Consider the following 19690-nt stretch of genomic DNA (forward strand, 5'->3'; position numbering starts at 1 on the left):
CAGATTGCATGACTCCCAATATAGGGAAATTTGTTACTAAAGCCAGGAATAAAAAACAGATACGTGACAACTAAATATTTTGAGATATTTAACGTATTTACCTTTAAGTTACCGCAAATGCTCTGGCTAGCTTTTAGCTAGTGAGTGCAGGCTGTCAGATCGCTGTTTCCTCGTAATGGCAGAGTGACTATTTACTTTGGAAGAGGCTGGCAAAGCTCTCCGAAGGCAAGAGGGTCGCATGTCTGATCTGATAAAAATCAGTATTTGGGACAATATCGGGATTAAATAAGGATCGTTATGCAGGTTTTTGTGTGTTAGATCCTAACTTCAGTTCAGGAGATGAGGCTTGAGGTTAAGCAGGACTAGGATGAGGTAGAGATGAGTGATGAGAGAGAGCAGTGGTGAAGGAGGCAGACCAGGAAGTGGAGGAGGAGAAAGAGGGAATGAGAAATAGATGATAAAATGTAAAAAAATATACTATTTTTAAATGGTCATAAAAGGTTTAAAAGAGCTACTTGTGATCTTTACATTCAACTAACTTGTATTCGACATTTTACAGCAGCTTTTGGCTATATTTAGGTGTTCGGAATGTTTCAGAATAGTCAGGAATCTGGAATATTCTTCTGGGATATACAGGGTTAGGACCATGGTGCATATGTAAATATAGATAAAAAGAAACCCCAAAGTCTGGAGAACATTCTGAGCTTACTATGACTCCATTCTTCTCTGAGTCCATTAAAATAAAATTGAGATAAAAAGATAAACAGACGGTCAAAGAAAAACCAGCTGGTCTCTGGACCTGAGTGAACAAGACCTAATTTAAAATGTTCACACTTTATTTCTCTATAGCTCTTTTTTGTGCCTTCATATGAAAAACTACAGTGCCAGTTGTTTCAGTAAGTATGCAACAAAATAACCAGTTTATTCTGAAGTTACAAAACCCTAGCAACAATGAGTTTTATCTATTTGGAGCAAGACGGGAAACAGCACAAAGCTACAAAGTCAGTGCGGGCAGTGGAGGTTGGGGTGGCTTGGCAAGTCAACAAAACAAGTATTTGAAGAAACCAGTGCTGCTTGTTGACCATTTCAAACAATGACCTCAAGTGTTCTTCGACCAAGTTATTATTATTACTTTGTGGGTGTGCGCTTTGGTGTTATTGGACAGTGAACCGTAGTGAGGAAGAAAGGAAACAAAAGGGAGAGCGAGGAACATGTAAGGTTAATCATCCAAAACCAAACCAGGAATGTTCTCGACTTGTGGTTTGCAACTTAACCACTTTATAGTTTTGTGAAGAGCCAAGTTACAGCATCAGGAGTCATGATGGGAAGTAATCCTTACTCTCTGCACTGGAGAAAAGGGAGTTTTTGTCAACAACTTTAGCATTTGATGTGTTTATATTTGTTTTTAAAGTCTCATGGTGGTTAATACTACTCTGTAATATGTGATCATCCTGAAGTGTGACCACACGCTGGGGGAGGGCTATCCTTCAATGTCCAATGTCCTTTAGTTCCATCAATACAAAGATGTCTATCTCTTCAAACAAATCTTTAGTACTTCAGTATCATTTGTACTACAATAGATCGTGTTTCTTATTCAGTGCAATCAAATTGTAATCACAGGATTTTTACAATAGAAAAGTTCGCCTTCATTACCTTAGAGCTACGTGGTCAATACAACCCCATGGGTCAGGAGAATAATGCTCGTAGCACAGCTTGCTTCCATAAGGACCTCTGCAGTGACTCCACTACAGCCGTTGCCCCTCCTCGTGCCAGCAAAGTGGAGCGAATGTTATTGTTCATTTACATTCATGTAGTCATGATGATTGCGTCAGGTTTAAACTTTAGAAGGAGGGAACATTTTCATAATCGCTATGGTCACAATTATTGTTTAGCTATATTACTACTATATTAAGCCATTGCTCATAGTAATTAAGTTACATGAGCACTACGGTGGGAAATGTGAGTAATTTGGCCTATCTGAGATAGCTGGCAGTTTCTCACTCCATAACAGTCGTAAGAGATCTCATTGTGAGCCATTCAGCAAAATTTAACACTAACATTTGACAAGGTGGCTGCAAAAACCAAAGAAAAGGTTTATATGTGTCACAGAATGACAAACTGAAGGCACCTCTACACTCATACAACTTTTGATCTGTCTAAAGACAAAAGCAAACACTTTTGACCCGTCTTGGTAAGCTGATATGCAGGCCGAGACCAAATCGACATTCATACCGAGGCAGAATTCACTGAATGGTTTCAAATAGGGAGCTCTACACTTACACAGATGGCTGACATTTATCTGTAACTGTCCAATATTCCATCGAGAACAGATTAGCCAAAGTCATGAAAGGTAGTGGAATAGTAAAGGAATGCAATTACTGCTGCTGGATTCTTCCAAACTCTCTTTTTACCCAAAAGCATCCTGATGTCAGCTTCCTGAATACTGCACATCAATGCTTTTCATACATGTCCCATCGAGGCCTGAGAGACTGCTGGTTTTCATTCCAGCCAAACACTACAGCAGCTGGCGCCACTGATTAACACAAACTCAACAAAAGCAGAAGAGCTAAATGGTGAAATGAGCTACTCCAGCATTTTAGGGGAGGCAAAATACTGAGAAAGTTCAGCCTTGGAGCCCAATGGCAGAAAAAAAGCTCTTTTAGTGATAACCATGAGTTTTATAGTGGCTCCTTCAGGGGAAGGAACACACTTTGAATAACATGCAGATCTATAATCCTAGATTTATTAACCGTGTTTCTATTCTCATCTCTCTGGAATGACTTTCAGTTTATAGTTGGGCTTGTAGATATAATACCTATCAAAATAAGGGTGCTGGAATTTAATCAATGACTCAATTACAGATACACCTGACCACAGTGTATTACATTCCAACATCTCCACCATCATGGGCAGGACCAAGGAGCTAACAAAGGACGTCAGGGACAAGACTGTAAGACCTTGAACCTTCCTGCAGTAACAACACTGTAATAGATGGGTCGTTAATAGGGTTTCAGCGGTTTAGTCACCCAAAACATATCACCAAGGTAGACCATGGAGGGAGCTGAAGCTTCACGTTCTCAAGAAGAAGCCAAGAAACCTCGGAAAGTGTATTCATACCTTCATCACCTCTGGACAACTGCAATCTATGTATTTGGGTTTTGAACACTCATTTCTCCATCACTTGCACTTATTTCTGAATGCTGCTGTACATCTTTTCACAGGTATTAGAAAGTATGATCACGTCACTCTGGTTTTAGCAGGTTTACATTGACTCCCTGTTCATATTGAGTTTACGGTTCTTTTGCTTACTCTTAAAGTGTTACACAGTATGGCACACAGCTATTTAACCATTAAATCCCATCTTAAAATCCTAATATTGTACCAATATGCATGTAAACGATTTGAAATGAAAGGTCTGAGATTCTACTTTCTCAAACTGTACTTCTTTGTTGCTAAAATGTAACTCTAGCCCGACGCCTATGGATCGATGACCTGGCCACCAGCAGCTCCAGGACACTGGGCACAGACCGTGATTAATCTGTGTCAATCCCTCAGAGAGTACTACCATAAATAAATACTAATTTCCCCATGTTTGTCAGTATTGTCTTTGTAAAATTGTTAAAAAACATGGTTTCTTCTTTCTTTAAGCATGAAAGTATCAGTATCATCATTTCCTGCCATGTCACAGTGATGAAAAGCAGCATGAGCTGTTGCGACTGTGTTGCCAGCAGAGGTCTCTAAGAAGTGGAAATGCTAATTCAGCTATTTAGATTCAGTCTTCACACAGTGTATCGGTTAAAGTTGGACAGCACACTGTAAAAAAAATACAGTAGCTCATTGAAAAACAAACAAAAACAAGGTAACAGCAAGATTTTTTTGGTTGGTTGTTAAACAGCATCAACTCAGCCACTCCCGAATGAATCCCATCAGACTTTTTTCGTTAGACTCACTCAATAAAACCAGCATAAATTACTATACTCTAGAGCAGGGGTGTCCAACTCCAGGCCTCGAGGGCCTGCACGTTTTAGATCTGGGTCAACATATCTGAATCAAATGATTAGTTCATTACCAGGCGTCTGGAGAACTTCAAGACATGTTGAGGAGGTCATTCAGCCATTTAAATCAGCTGTGTTGGATCAAGGACACATCTAACACCTGCAGGACACCAGCCCTCCAGGCCTGGAGTTGGACACCCCTGCTCTAAAGGCATAATTAAGAGTAAAGAACTTGATTTTATTGCATTTTTTGGTGATATTAAGTGATCTAGTTATTCTAATTTAAGTTTTTGAAATTATTTATTCAGATATCAAAGAGAGAAACATAAACATAAAAGAATAAAAACATATTAAGCAGCAACAGTAAAGCTATGGGCTGTTGGTATACCTGACCACATGTTAAAGAAAAGGGCTTTTTTGGCTTCAGAGTCCTTCGTCTACAAAAACATGAATTAGTCTATGTCCTGAAAGGTTCAGAAGAACCATGATGGTTCACTCTCTGGTATTGCAGGGGAAGGAGACCAATTTTGATGGGCATTCAAACCATAAAAGCAAAGTTTGGTGAAATTGTTTGCAAGGAATTCAACCAGTGTAAAACTCTTTAATTAATTTAGTTAAGTATGAAATATTTCTATTTGACTAAGGCATTCAGGCAGGTACAAATTGTAAAGGTACAAAACCTTCAAAATTTTGTGGTTTTTCACTCAGTTTTTTTTCCACAACAATGAAACTCTCTTTTTCCTCTCTGAGCTATCTGAACATGCACAAAATGCTCATAGGACAGACTTCACTTACTTGAAACTCTCAAACTGCAAAACCTGCAGACGTGTACTTGAAATCCTCTCCACACAGCCTCCAATTAGACTGGACCCCAGTTATCTGCAGTTATACAATACACAGCATCTATTGTACATACACAGTATCGAGTTTCACACCTGATACTAGCTTCACATCTTTCTGCTTTTTCTTCTTCAAAACCTGTAAGAACTTTGAAATAGGTACATATTGGAAACATCTCTGCTCCCTGGCACTGAACAAATACTCTGCGGGTTTCACCGCTGCAACATGCTCTTTGAAATACTCTCTTCTTTTTGCAGGAGGGGAAAGAAGACTGTTACTCCCTGGAGCTAATGTAATTTGGTTGCACTGACATCAGTTTGTCACCATTTGATGTTGATGATTTGAGATTAGCAAATCATCAACATCACAGTGATGCTTCTGTAAGTGTGGATGTAAAATCTGTCAAAGTAGAACCTGATGAAGAAATAAAGTGCAGTTCCTCCACTAACTCTCTGATACACCTTTGTGGCACACTTAATATGGATTTCAATTTAAGCAGAGGATCAGCAAGTGGGCTACGCATCCCTCTCTTAAATTAGGCAATTCTTTAATTTCTTCATCTTCAGGATGTTCACTTACTGCACCTCCTGTGTCCTCCTCAACAACAGGATCCTCTCTTACAGTTAATGGATTAGCTCGTACCTCTGCAAAAGCTCAGACTTGAAGTCAGCCAGTGAGTGAGGACCGTGTTTCCAGTTCCTACGACGTGCTGGTTCCATTAATGTTTGTTTGAAAGGACAGTCTTCAAAAAAATACACAGTTCTTTTTTATAATTATTATTTTTAATTACAAGCTCTGTGCCCAAAATAATTCTCTCTGTAGTGAAATGTGTTGAAATAGCACCATGCACATTGTGCACCTGTCACTGTCTCATGGGTTGGATGGCTTTTTGACAGATGTGTTCGCAGGCTTGTTTTCAAAGAGCAATAATGCTCCCAAAAAAAACGAGGAAGAAATTCTCTACCACAGCTCGAATAGTTTAAGAGACAAATCTTTCTTGATGTTTCAAATTTACTGACCCAATTCATTACAAAAAACTAAAAATTAAACAAAGTACTGCTTAAACTATGTGAGCAGAACTCCAGTGCTTATCAGACAATGTTTTTGATGTGTGAGAACAAAAATCCACAAAACACTGCACGTCTTGAATGTTTAAGGGAAACTACACAAATGTAAACATTTTAAGGTGTATATAGATGATATTAATATTGTCTTGTTGTCGCTGCTACGTGAATTATGTTTGACTAATTTTAACCAAAAGTTGAAATTTAAGAAAAAAAAAGCAGCGAAAACGTTTCAAACTGAAGCTGCAGCGACTACAGAAACATTTTATTCACTGACAATTTAAGGAAATGCTCAGCAGACGTACAGGTTTGCTGATTTCATACTTGAGTCTTGCTAAGTGAAGAGAAAAATGTTTGTTCATAATCAATTTATATCTAACTTCAGATGATTTGTCTTAAAATACATTATCAACTCACTAAAACATTTAAAAGTAACAAAATGAACTTTTTATTTTAAAACAGCTCTTAATATTCAGTTTTACTTAATGAGCCCATTAATACGTTTTTACAGTGTACTGAATCCTAGAAAGCACACACAGCAGGAGAAAAGGTGTTGGGACGTCTGGGAGATGATGTCGTCGAGGTGACGAGGTCACGTTCAGAGTGTGTGTGGATCACAGCAGCAGCCAATGAAACCTGACGAACACTAGAAAGACATACAGGTAAATACATCCAGTGCCGACACTGGATGTCTGTAAGGAGTTAAATTATTGAAGCGCCTTTGAACACGTGTCAGGTGCTGCTCCTGCAGCATGAATCAACACTATGATTTATTGATGGCAGGTAATTTTGAAACGCTGCTTAAGCAAACGGACCATTTTGATGATACTCAGCAAAATGGATTGTTGGTATGTGACTCTGGGATGTGTGTTTGTGTGTTTGCCTTTGAGATGTCACCAAAAAACGCTAAATAGGGCAACCCACATGACCCAAAAATACTCACTTCCTCTCTCTGTCTCTGTTTCCCTTCATCTCTCCCTCTCTGTCTTTCTCACTCTCAAATGGGAGCATTGTATGTGGCCTATCTACAGCCCAAAAACCTCCTCCGGGCATTACAACACACACATACACACTCACACACACATCAACCGATGCTCCAGGCGTACAGCAGACCGGCAGCAACTTTCAAACTGGCTTAGCACGGCTTACTACAGCTTAGAAAGGCAGATTGGTTACAGAGAGTGTCCCCGAACCAGAAAGGCTCTCATCCAGTCCTCCAATATGGCCAAAATTTCTATCAGCAGCTGTTTACATGCCTGAAATTTCGAGCGTTCGGCATTTTCATCCCCTGGACCGATTCAGAGTAAATTTAGGTAGAGTTTCACCAGGGGAGCCAGGCTCATCAAAACACAACCGTGCTTCTCTTCTCCTGGGGATCCACCAGCGTGCAGCCCATGACCTATTTTGCCCAGCTTCACTGTGGCCTGGCTGGTTTACAGACGCTATCGCCAGGGTTTGTTCCAAGCTGGCTGAGCTGATGATGGTTCAGGCACAGTTCCTACAAAGCCAGATTTGGCTTAGCAGACTCCCACATGAGGCAGGGATTCTGTAACCTTTTAAAACCCACAATCCACAACAATAATGCCAGGATTTTTGGCAGGTGTGAGCACAAAAGAAACATGCTCCTCACCCATTAATCAGGTTTAGGTCATGAGTTGTACAATGATTTAACAATTAAATCACTAAATAAGCAGATTATAATCTCTGTTTTTAATGTGCATTTGACTGTGACTGTGGCCTTAATTCATCATTTTGCCAAAAATCGGCTTTTTGGCTTCACAGCATTAACCGTTTGCCTTTGGCATGTAGTTAACTTTAAGTGCCGTCATGGCTTTTGTGAGCGCTGGCAGCATATGGCAAAGATATTCCTGTAACCAAGTAATGAAACAGTGAGAACACACACACACAACAGAGTGTCCACTGACAAATATTTTGCACATCACAGTCGATTTTTGTCATAGCTCACTGACCATCCCTTCCTTCAAAGCAGACAGAGGCGTCTCACACAGGGGTTACCTCAGCTTTAGGCCACACTGAGGAAATGAGTGACAAGCACAACTGAGACCAGATGAGCCTCACACTACACTGGATCAACACAAGATGCAAGAAATAGCACTTTGTAGCCTTAAACGAAACATCGTCTTCCTGTGCTATGACACCTTACATCACTGGCAACTTCCTTCATCCAATCAGTGTCATAATGAAGATGTCAGTCCATACAGGGAGGTGGACGCAAACTGTCACATTAGTTTAATGTACGTCTTTCAGTCTGTGCACGGATGTAGGCTCTTATTATGTTGTAAATTATCAATATTAAAACTTGACTACATTTAAAAAGACGTCAGTGATGACGACACTTTTTTATTTTATTTTTTTTATTCCCCCAGTGACCTCACTTGTAACCCGTCGACTGAAGCGGTTTTAAAACTGACTCTTTCTTTGTTTTCCACACAAAAAAGATATCTTGCATCTGTATGCCAGGCTAGATCTAATAACCTCCTAAAAGATTATTTTGACATTGACATTTTAAATATCATGTAACGTTGTTAAAGTAAAACACCATCATCTCATATTTTATTAATTTTCCTACACCGGTGTTACCCATCAAATAGTTGAGCACTCTGTTTTTATATATCTTTATCTTAATGCAGCTCACACCAGAACACTATCCACAATTATTTTTGAACTTTACATAGAGACCATCCTCTATAATAATTACATAATGTAGCTGTGTTAGCTATACGGTTTTTTGTTGCAGCCTTTGTTTATTTTTTTTTTATTCTAATGTAAATTTTAACTTTATGATACATTTTAAGTAGTAGTAATCATTTATAAAGATAATAAAACACCCAAAAACTACTCTTGAAAACAGAACGACTGGTTGGGTTCACACAGGACTTTGCAGTGCTTTTACTGGTGCCAGTGTTAGCTCGCTAGCTAAGTAGCTAACACCATCAAAGGCATCTTTAGCCATTTCAGGTAAAGACACAAAACGCGTCCTACAGTGTTGTTTGGTCTTTATACACATTAAATGGACGTCTTTGAAGTAAAGGAATTTTATTGGATAGAAAATCACAGTCCAGTATCCCAAACGTCCTTAAATGAACAACTTGCTGTATTCAGTTTGACACACCACCGTTCACACTAAGCTTCTTACACATATATACTAGTTAAGATACTCCGTTGGTCATGTTTCACTTTTCCAGCATTAACAGAATACATAGACCCCATGAATAAGCAGGGACCTCTGTCCCCTCGTGAACAGCAGTAAATCTGTATACGTCTCCTGCAAAGACATTCTGAGTAAAAAGCTCTGCGTGGCAGCGTGGAAAGGTGACACAACGCTGGATAACATATGCACTCTTTTCCACTTCTCTTTTCTCTTCTAACAGTTTTGACTCAACATCACTGATTTCCTTTTCTTTTCACCTTTCTTCCTGTCCTCCTATTATTTTATTTTTCTTATCCGTTCCACGTTCCCTTACTCTCTTTTGTCAGTGCCTGTGATTTCCTCGCATTTTGCAGATTGCCCTGCTTCTCCCCACCCCCACCTCCAACATGTTCCCCTCTGCCTACTCCACTTACTTGTTCTTCATCAAACAAACAGCTACATTATTTAGCATGGGAATGAGAGAGTCAGAGAGAGCACCGGGCCCTGTGTGTTAATCCATCCGCTTTATCTACCAATCAAACTGGTGCCCCTGTGCTTATCTATGTGCCCTGATTGGACGTACCAGCTGTCATTCAGAATATATTGGGGTCTGGATGATTGTGCATGCAGACGAGCATCCGTGCAGCACCCTCTCCATCTCAATCACTTTAGGGTTTGCAAGTGACACACACACATACATATATAAATATCTATCTATATCTATCTATCTATCTATCTATATATATAGATAGATAGATAGATAGCTATATATGTGTGCATACACACAAGTTTCTTTTTTGGACTCACACATGCTCACACACTGAATGGACTTGGGAAGCTTACAAGCATGTGACATTGAGAAGGGTGAACAATGGAATACACACTCTTTCTCACACTCACTCACTCCATCTGTATGCATAAATCAATAGGCGTTCTATGGGTGCATTTACTAAGGTCAAATGGGGCTTGGGCTGACGGGAAATAAGAGGACAGTGTGTGTGTGTGTGTGGGTAGCTTTGTGGGGGTGGCATAACGGACAGTATGAAAGAGAATAATGAACGTGTGACTGAAAGCAAAGGTTGGAAGGCTAGAGAAGAAATGGAGGCAAGCGAGCACGAAAGGGAAGATGAAAAGGAGATGAAACATGCTGAGGAGAGACAGAGGGATGAAGAGACAGAGAAAGGATGGACAGATGAAGTCAGAGAAGAAGGTGCAGGTGTGGAAGAAGAGAAGTGCTAAATGGAGGCTGAGTGAGTGGAGGTCAAGAGGGGAGATGATGGAGGGATGAGCAGGAGGGCGGGGGGAGGACGAGAGGAAGGGTAAGGAAGGGGCCGTGAACCCATTTGCTGAGCTCAGGTGTTTTAGTGGCACTGTCATGTCTTTAAAACAACACACTATTTGATTTCTCAACTGGTCTGAGTGGCCGGTGCAGGGCACAGAGCGTGACTGGCATTTATGTTTCCACTCTCGAGCTGTTTTGTTGTCAGTGAGTGAGAGGACGACGCTGTCGTGTCGATCATTGGAGCCTGAGGTCATGCTGGAGGCAGTTTTTAAGGAAAATGGAGGGTTTTTCAACTTAGGTCATGGTGTTGTATGTTTGGCCTTTACTTTTACAATTAAGTCAACATGTTCACGTAAGACATGTTCTTCCTGACGGCAGTAACAGCAGCAGACACAGCAGGAGCACGAGGTCAGCAAATCAAAGGTTTCAAACCAAGCAGCAAATGTATCGAGTTCGATACATTCGAAGAATCGCAGTAGCACACATAACACCACCTTTATTCAAACCAGCAAATGTTTCTATTTCTCTGAATTCATGCATGCAGCAGGTAATTAAAATGACCAGAACCAACTTAGTAGCTTTTCTGCTGAGTCTGGAAAGCATCAAAGCTAACCTCAGATCTCCTTATGTTTAGGGGAGATGCTAACTTTTCTATTTAGATGCAGGTCATTAACTGTCACCTTAGTTATTCCCCTAAGTAATCAGATAATGTGCTTTGAGTTTATTGAATTGTTCTCCCATGTCTTTGCAGTCAGCGAACTAAGAACATTAAGCTCATTTTTCCAGCATACAGGGTTAACTGATAGGGTTCGAGTTATCACTTCAGGTGGATTAATATCAGAGTCTCTTCTATACTGACTGCTTAGTAAGTAGAAAACTTGTCCAATCAGCCTTTGTGTTTTTCCGTGATCGTTGGTTTCTGTTACATGTATGTGTTTGTTGTGTAACTACACGTTTGCATGACATTTAGTTTTTCTAGATTCTCCCTGTTTGTGATACTTTAGATCCACAGAGTAAATCAGGTTTGGAAATGAGTCTATCACAAAGATACCCTTTTTTGATAAGACATTGTAATTTTAAATGTCTGGCTACCTAAAGAAGCTAAAACAGTATGATTAGATTTAGGGATTTTTATTTGGTTAAACTTTGCTTTAAGGTTAATGGGCAATTGTTCTAACGGTGACCATAAAAAATAATAATGCAAATTAATGACTTAAAGAAAAATGATTGTCTTAAAACTGAAAAGTCCAATGTTTGTTGTACCATCCATACACCCCAAACTCCTGCCCATGCAAACTGCCAACATTTCCTACAGTCTGTATGAAGATTTGCTCGTTAAAAAATAAACACGCGTGATTGATCATTTTTTGACCTGAACTGCAGAAAATCACTTCTACTGTGATTCAGAGTTGAATGATGGAGAGACAGCCCAGTCTTTATGAGAGGCGATGATGAGCAGTTGAGTCCATGTGGCTGGAGCGCGAGATTGACAGACTGTGACAGACTGAGCAGAGCAAAGTGGCAAGGCAGCAAACATGAGGAGGCAGTGGACCTCAGGCACAGAAAAGTATACAGTTATACAGAGTTCCAGTCCAGTTCAAGAACGGTGTGAAACTGGAGATGTGTGATGAGCTACCATCGCTCTGACAAACTGTAAAATCTGGCAGAGACTAGAGAGCAGAAGAGGGATTTATGTAGAGAGACAAACAGGGAAGAGGTGAAAAGGAGACAGTAGGAACACGAGACAGTAGGAACACGAGACAAAGGCCAGAACATGACAAATATGTCAAATGTGTGACAACTGATATCCTACATGGTAGCGAGAGGTTCTGAAGAATAATTCACAACTTTGGGTCATAATAAGCAGCCAGTCACATCCATGCAGGGGTAAAGCGGGTCAGTGAAGGTTCCAATAATAAATTAAAGCTGCAAGCAGCGATATGAGGGCCCTCGCACCCCATCGCGTCGAGCCACGCCCAACACCTAAAACCAGCGCTTCTGATCTGATGTCACATTGATGGAATTCATGCATTTAACCACCAGCTAAAATTTCATCTCATTCAACCATTATTATAGTCATCCCACTAGGTGGCGCTCTAACCATTACTGACAAATGGCATAACAAACATTTCCGTGGTCGAGTCTCATCACGCTTGCGACCTTTGGGAGAGATTGGACATTGTGTTTTTGAGTGACAGCAGATTACTGCTTTTTGGAGAGTGATTGAAACTCCACGTGCCGCCACGACCACCCCGTTTCCCTGAACGTAAAAAGCTTCGCAATTTAACATCACAAAGGTCTTTAGATTCCACACACAGGAGATCGCATCAATCTGATGAAATCCCTCGGAGGAGTTCGTCACAGAACGGTGCCTGAAAATTGGGGTAAAATGTCGCCAAAATTACACATTAATTTTAAAATGGCTGACTTCCTGTTGGATTTGGGATATTGCTCCAAGAGACTTTTTTGTACATCTTGATATCTCCAATAAGCTTACCAGGTTTCAGACTCATAGATAAAACACAGAGCAGGGGCTGTTGTTTTGAAATATTGTAGGGGGCGCTGTGGAGCCATTTTGCGCTATTCAATGAAAATGATCACATAACAAGATAGCGCCCATCACATTGGAGGTGTGCGCCAAATTTGGAGGCTTTTCAAACTTTCCAAGCCCCTCAAAAGCCACTTCACCTTTCATGGTGAACCGCGTTGCCACCAGGGTGCGCCGTTCAGTTTAACGTCACAATTTTCGCACTGAAGCATCATGAGGGACTCATGTTAATATTCACCGCTTTTCAGGTGGCCACGATGAAACCATGAAAATCTGTACAACACAGTGAAAGACGTGACATTTCCTGTTGCCACTAGGTGGCGCTCTACGTATTCCTGACAATGGGCACATCAATCTGTTCAGGGCAGGTCTGACATCACGCCTGTAAAGTCTGGTTCTGATCAGACTGGATTTCATTGAGTTATACTCATTTGTTTCTTCATGGCGAGACATCAAAGTTCGCCATGCTGCAGGGGTCACACCCTTTCGCGAAAACTCACAGTTTTCACTGTAACCCAAGACCAACTCCTTAAGGCTTTCCTGGAGAAATTTGAGGCTGCAGATGTCAACCATAACAATACTGTACCCCAAAGTGTAAAACATAACATTTCCTGTTCCCACTAGCTGGCGCTATCCCTGGTGTCAAATATGGCAGTTGAAATATGTTCAGGGCTGGAGCCTTATCATATGTGTGCTCTTTGGTCCAGGTCGGACCATGTATGAGGGAATGAGAGACAATAAGATTTTCATGGCGAGTCATCAAAATTCGCCGTGGCGCCACGGCCTCACAGTATCGCGAAAACTCAAAAGCTCCGCAATTTAACATGGCCCAGGTGTGTAGTTGACACTGACCAAATATGAAGCTTATATAATCAAACCCCAAGGAGGAGTTCGCAAAAGTTCGAGGCATGGAAATGGCAAAATTAGAGCCAAAATGTCACCTTCACTTCCAAATGGCGGACTTCCTGTTGGGTTTGCGTCAATGGGCCCACAGACTTTTTTGTTTGTCTTGGCATGATACACATGTGTGCCAGATTTCATACATGTAGCTCAAACGATGTGTTCGTAGGGCTGCATTTAACAAGGCATAGGTGGCGCTCTAGAGCCATTTCCCAGTGCTCATATGTAAAACCATTAAAATACAAAATTTTTCACCAGACCTGGCATGTGTGCAAAATTTCATGAGTTTTTGAGCATGTTAAAGCCCTCAAAAAGGCAATTCATTTCAATGAAAAATAATAATAATAATAATAATAATAATAATGATAATAATAATAATAATAATAAACAGAGCAGATACAATAGGGCCTTCGCACTCTCAGTGCTCGGGCCCTAATAAAAGAACTTGTCCATTGTGACTGAATGATGTAATATGGATGAATAATATCAATAAGTGATTGGTGATCAAACAGAATAATTAACGCAGGGTAGAATGGGAAACCAAAAGCTGCTCCACCGAGGAGTACTCCAGGTCACTGTGACCAGGGACCTTTTTGTCAGCAGTAAACTGTGACGTTGTTTAGTCATTGTGACCCAGGGTATAGCAGGAACTTCAGGAAATGACTGACTGCTGAGGATGAAAGTGTGGGAGGAGATTTTACTGGCAGAGTTCGGAGCAGCTCTTTAACATAAAAAAAGAAACGAATGTGAACTAGGCTGGTTTATTTTTGGAAATGTGAATGTGAACTAGATCATTTTCATCAGCTGAACATTGAGCTAGTTTATGAAATGTGACAACATTACTGACACTTCTCACTAACGCTCTGCTAATGATTTTTTCCACAATCCTGCATGTAATTTTTATTTTTTCTAACTCACATTCATTAAATGCTTGTGGTTTGAACCCACTGAGAAACCCACAGATTTTAACAAAACTGTAAACAGTTTTACCTGGTAATAGTATCCTATGTACTCTTAAAATATACTTACACCATCTGGCAACAAGTAAAGTTAATAAATACTAAATATACTGTTTTCAGCTCGATTTATTTATTCAATTCAGTTTTATTTATACAGCACCAAATCACAACAACAGTCGCCTCAAGGTGCTTTATATTGTAAGGTAGACCCTACAATAATACACACAGAGAAAACCCAACAATCATATGACCCCCTATGAGCAAGCACTTTGGCGACAGTGGGAAGGAAAAACTCCCTTTTAACAGGAAGAAACCTCCGGCAGATCCAGGCTCAGGGAGGGGCGGGGCCATCTGCTGCGACCGGTTGGATAAAGACATGCATGATCTGATCAGCTCGTTTTGTCCTGATTAAAAAATTTTATTTTCAATTACCTTTGCCAAAATAGGAAGTTTACAATTTTGAAAAAGAAAAATTGAAGTCTTTTGAACAGCAGTTTAGAACATTTTTATGACCTGGACATGAATTTTCAACTTTTTTTGCATGATTCAAAACTAATTCCTACACATTATTTTTTGCCCTTGGGCACATTTTCCCCATCAGTCTGCTCTCATAGGTCCTGACTAAAAAGCAAGAGAAAGTGCAGATATTGGCATTTGGAAGGGTGGTGGAGGATGAAGTCAGCAGGCTTTAATGGCAGCAAAGTTTAAACCCTGCCTGTCACAGTTTTTTACATTATTTCTAAATACATCATCACTTACATATATGTTGTTTGGGTTACACATTAACAGGTTCTTGGGTTAGCATGGTTTTGTTTAAAACACAACAATTGTCACCTATTTTAAAAGTTTTCCCCATTGCCATGGTGACACTGCCCTGCTTTTTCTACATAAAAACATAAACTCCTGACATCAAATATATATCCCACTGAAAAGCACTGGCTGCAAATTAGTGCTCAATAACACAAAAAACTGTAACAATTCATGCTCGTCAACATGGAAACATTATTACTTTGTAGTGACTAATTCATAAATCTCATTGAAATCGGGCTGTGGAAAGTCGTCTAAGTCATATAACTGAACTGCACTTTTTCATTTTTTTTATTACTGTTCTTTCAAACATGCATGTTTGAGAGAAAAAGGGAAACTTTTGAAAGATTGTGGGTTCACATTGCCTCATCACTGAAAGAGTCTGTTTGTGGGGGCACAGGATGCAAACCTGGTTTGCAGGCAAAGCACAAAAACCCATTTTATGATATACAGCATTCTCAAAAATTCTAAGGGCTGAGTGAGATGTAGAACATTCTTTGTGAACCTCAGATTTTGAATATTCATAATTTTATGATTCAGCATGTTCTTACTCATAATCACCTAAGTATTCATTTTGACCTCGTTCTGCAAAAACAGCTGCAATCAAAGCAAATCACTGTTTTGAAGCTGTTGTTAATTTTTACATATTTTTCTAATAAGTAAAATTTGACAATATGAGAATTTAAGATTACATGTTAGTAGTTTTATTATCTTTACAAATGAATGACATTATTTCAGACTGAACAGGGCATTTCTTATGTTCTTAAGTTGAAAACATAGTTGGTTGCCATAAAATAAGAACCATATTTTAATTGAAAAACACGGGAAAAAGTAGAACGTTTGAAAGTTTATCACACTGTCTACCTCTGCCGCTCTCTCATCCACCGCCCACACTGCTACACAGACGCAGGTCAGTCTGCAGCCGCTCAGTGCTGCTCCTCAGGCCTGAAACTCATCTGATTCAGCAGCTCCGCTCTAGAACTCAGCCTTTACTTGCTCGGATTAATACTCCGGACTCTGCACAGTTCAGCTACAGTTCCCTTGCTGCTCTGCACGGCCAGCAACCCATCTGGTTCTCCATACATCCTCCACTCTGCAGCTCTGTGCCATGGCTCAGTGTCCCAGCCCCAGTTGTTCACCTTTTATTTAGATAAAAGGTGTTCATCTATGCCTGTGTTTTTTCTTCTTTCTGGGATTTATGCTTCAGTGGGAAATTTACACCATCATTATATCACATGACTCCTCTGAAACTTCCTCTGAAGGTCGACCTGAACCTCCCTAGAAATGTAACTACACATCGAGTCGACGCAGCCTGCGACTGCTGTGGTTGGTCTGCTCAGCTCCGTTCCTCCTATGGATTTCTGGCTCACAGTTTTTGAATTTATCAGTGAGAGAATAACAATCATCATCTCAACATAAGGACAATAATTATAGAATCGATATAAAGACTCAGAAAACATAATCCTAGAGGGAGGGAGGGAGATCATCAGAATGGAAACACGAGAATGAAAAATCAAATCAAATCAAAATTTATTTCTATAGCACATAATAATACAACAAAGTTGACCAGAGTGCTTCACAGTCGGTCAGAGCAATAGCATAAGACAGAATAAAAGAAACAGTTAAAAGAAGGGCAGGAAACAATATGAACAATATGGGTAAAAAAAACACATAACTAGCCATGAAACAGCATATTAGTTTGAATCAAAAGCCAGACTAAAATAATAAGTTTTAAGACGCAATTTAAAAGACTGGATGGACTCAGAGGAACGAATATAAGGAGGAACAAAGAAGTGGAAAAACTTCCTCCTCAAAATAAACTGACAACAACAAAAAGTCTCAGCATTTTATTTGATTCTATCAGTTGGCACCTCATGTAACACCAAGACACAAGCACAAGTTAATTAAGACAAAATGCTGAAACATAATTGATGCCATCCACTTACACAGGTCACATCATGGGCTCACTCATAAGTCAAAATCTTTCCTTATTCCCTCAAATCAAAAGACATCTGTGATTCAAAGTAGCTGTGAATGTGAGTGTTAATAGTGTGTCTGCGTCTCTACGTTAGCCCTGGCACAGACTGACGACTTTTCCTTGTTGTACCTTGCCTTTCAACCAGGAGGTGGTGTGTAGGCTCCCCCCCTCCACCTGCACCACGAGCCTGAACTTGATAAGTTGTAAAGGAAATGAATGGATGGAACAGTTAGAGCAGAGAAACTGTAAGAACAAAAACAGCAGAAATACTCAGGTATCATGTGCTGTACATCTTCTTCAGTGACTGATACAGACTCTAAGGTTGTGAGATTTTCTGAGACAAATACAATTTGTTACAAATGTGAAAAAATATGTAATTGAACACATTCGTCATTGTCAGTGGTGTGTCCAGCGGGGTGGCCTGGGGGGGCACAGGCCACCCCCCCAACCAGACTGGCCACCCCAGGTGCCACCCCGAAGCTAAAACAATAAAATTCAATGAAATATCAAATGTACGATTATGTTTTCACAGTGAATCTCAGATATCCGAGTGTAAGTGAATGCAGCAGTGGCTTCTGCAGTATGAGCGTCATGTTAGCAAAGGTAGGAGAGCCAAGCACGAAAGATGGCACCGCAGAAAACAATTTTTTGGCAAAAGAATAACAAGTTAACATAGCTGGACTGGCCACCGGGCATTGACTTATTATTTTTTTTGTAACGGCATGATCAATGAGAGGTGGTGGATTGGCCAGATGCTGGCCGATGTGTAAAAATAAGTCAGTTGTTTGGTGGTGGCTGTGGCGGAGCTTCCACAGAGGCCAGCAGGTGGATGAGGGAAGGGGAGGCAGGAGGAGGAGAGACCTGAGGCGGCCGCCGGTCCGAGTGTCAGGTGAACTGAACTTCAGGTAAGAAGTTATGACCTGCAGTCTATCTGGGTCAGATATAAACCAAGTTTAGGTGGAGTTTATTTTCCTTGTGCTGACTTTTTACAGTCAGTTACAATAACTCGTACTGCGTGCTAGCTAGCATGACCGAGTTTCTATACAGCTGGGTGGGTGCTGTGATGTTACTGATAGTGAACTTTATTTTATTCATAAGGTTAGTTAGTAGAGTTTCCAACGGCTCCTTAAAAAATGGAATGGTCCCTCATTCAGAGAAAATATTACGCATTTCTTGTTGAGCTGAGAGAGACGCAGTTTGTCCCGGACTTTAGCTACAATGAAAAAGAAACAAAGCTGGAGTTATTCTGTCGTTACGCTGCACAGCTGCCTCTTCCTCTCTCATTCTCTCCCCTCCCTCTTCTGTTGCTACTTCAATCATGAAACTGATCAATGATCAGCTGATCAGCTTTTCTCTCTTGTTTATTTATCGCCCACTTTGCGCCGGAAAAGGGGAAACCAGCGGATGTCGCGCTAAACAACAGCAGCACGTTTAAGCTTGATCAGCTGTTGTTAGAATTTATTTAATATTAATTTCTAGTATCAGCTGATGTTTGCTGGAGCCACAGCTGTAAAGCTGCTGGTCATGATATCGGTTTGGTTATCTGGTGAGAAGGAAACATGCAGATGAAACCAGAAGATGTCCTTACTGAATCATCAGAGCTGAACAGGTGATGGAGAAACAGGTTTACCTTTTAGGTGACATGGATGAGTTGAAGGGAAGTTATGAACTGTTTCTGAGAGACAAATAACACCAGGATCCTTTTCTACGTAGCTGACAGCTGGTAACTGTGCAGGGGCGGGTCTAGCAAAGTGTTGCCAGGGGGCCAGGTAGGGCATTAACAGGGAAAGGGGGGCACAAGGAAATACTTTTCTTTATTATTCTCATTTAAAATGTCTCGCTTTTATTAAATAATTATCTGAATCTTGCAAACAAAGTTTTTATCTGATGTAAATTGTATAGAAATCATACATATACCAACAAGACAGTGTACATCACTGTCACAACAGCATCCCCCCCCCCCCCCCCCCCCCCGCACACACACACGCACATAAAACATATTAAGGATTATACATTACCATAAAACTGTTGTCGGAACCATACTGAATTTTGCCAGAGAAACACACACACACATATGAAGAGAGAGAGAGTATGCATTGTATGCAAACGGCTACCAAACAGCCATCATAATTTGTCATACAATGAGAAAGGACAAATCAACAATTG

The sequence above is a fragment of the Oreochromis niloticus genome, linkage group LG2, assembly GCF_001858045.2.
Source record: "Oreochromis niloticus isolate F11D_XX linkage group LG2, O_niloticus_UMD_NMBU, whole genome shotgun sequence".
Classification (NCBI taxonomy): domain Eukaryota; kingdom Metazoa; phylum Chordata; class Actinopteri; order Cichliformes; family Cichlidae; genus Oreochromis; species Oreochromis niloticus.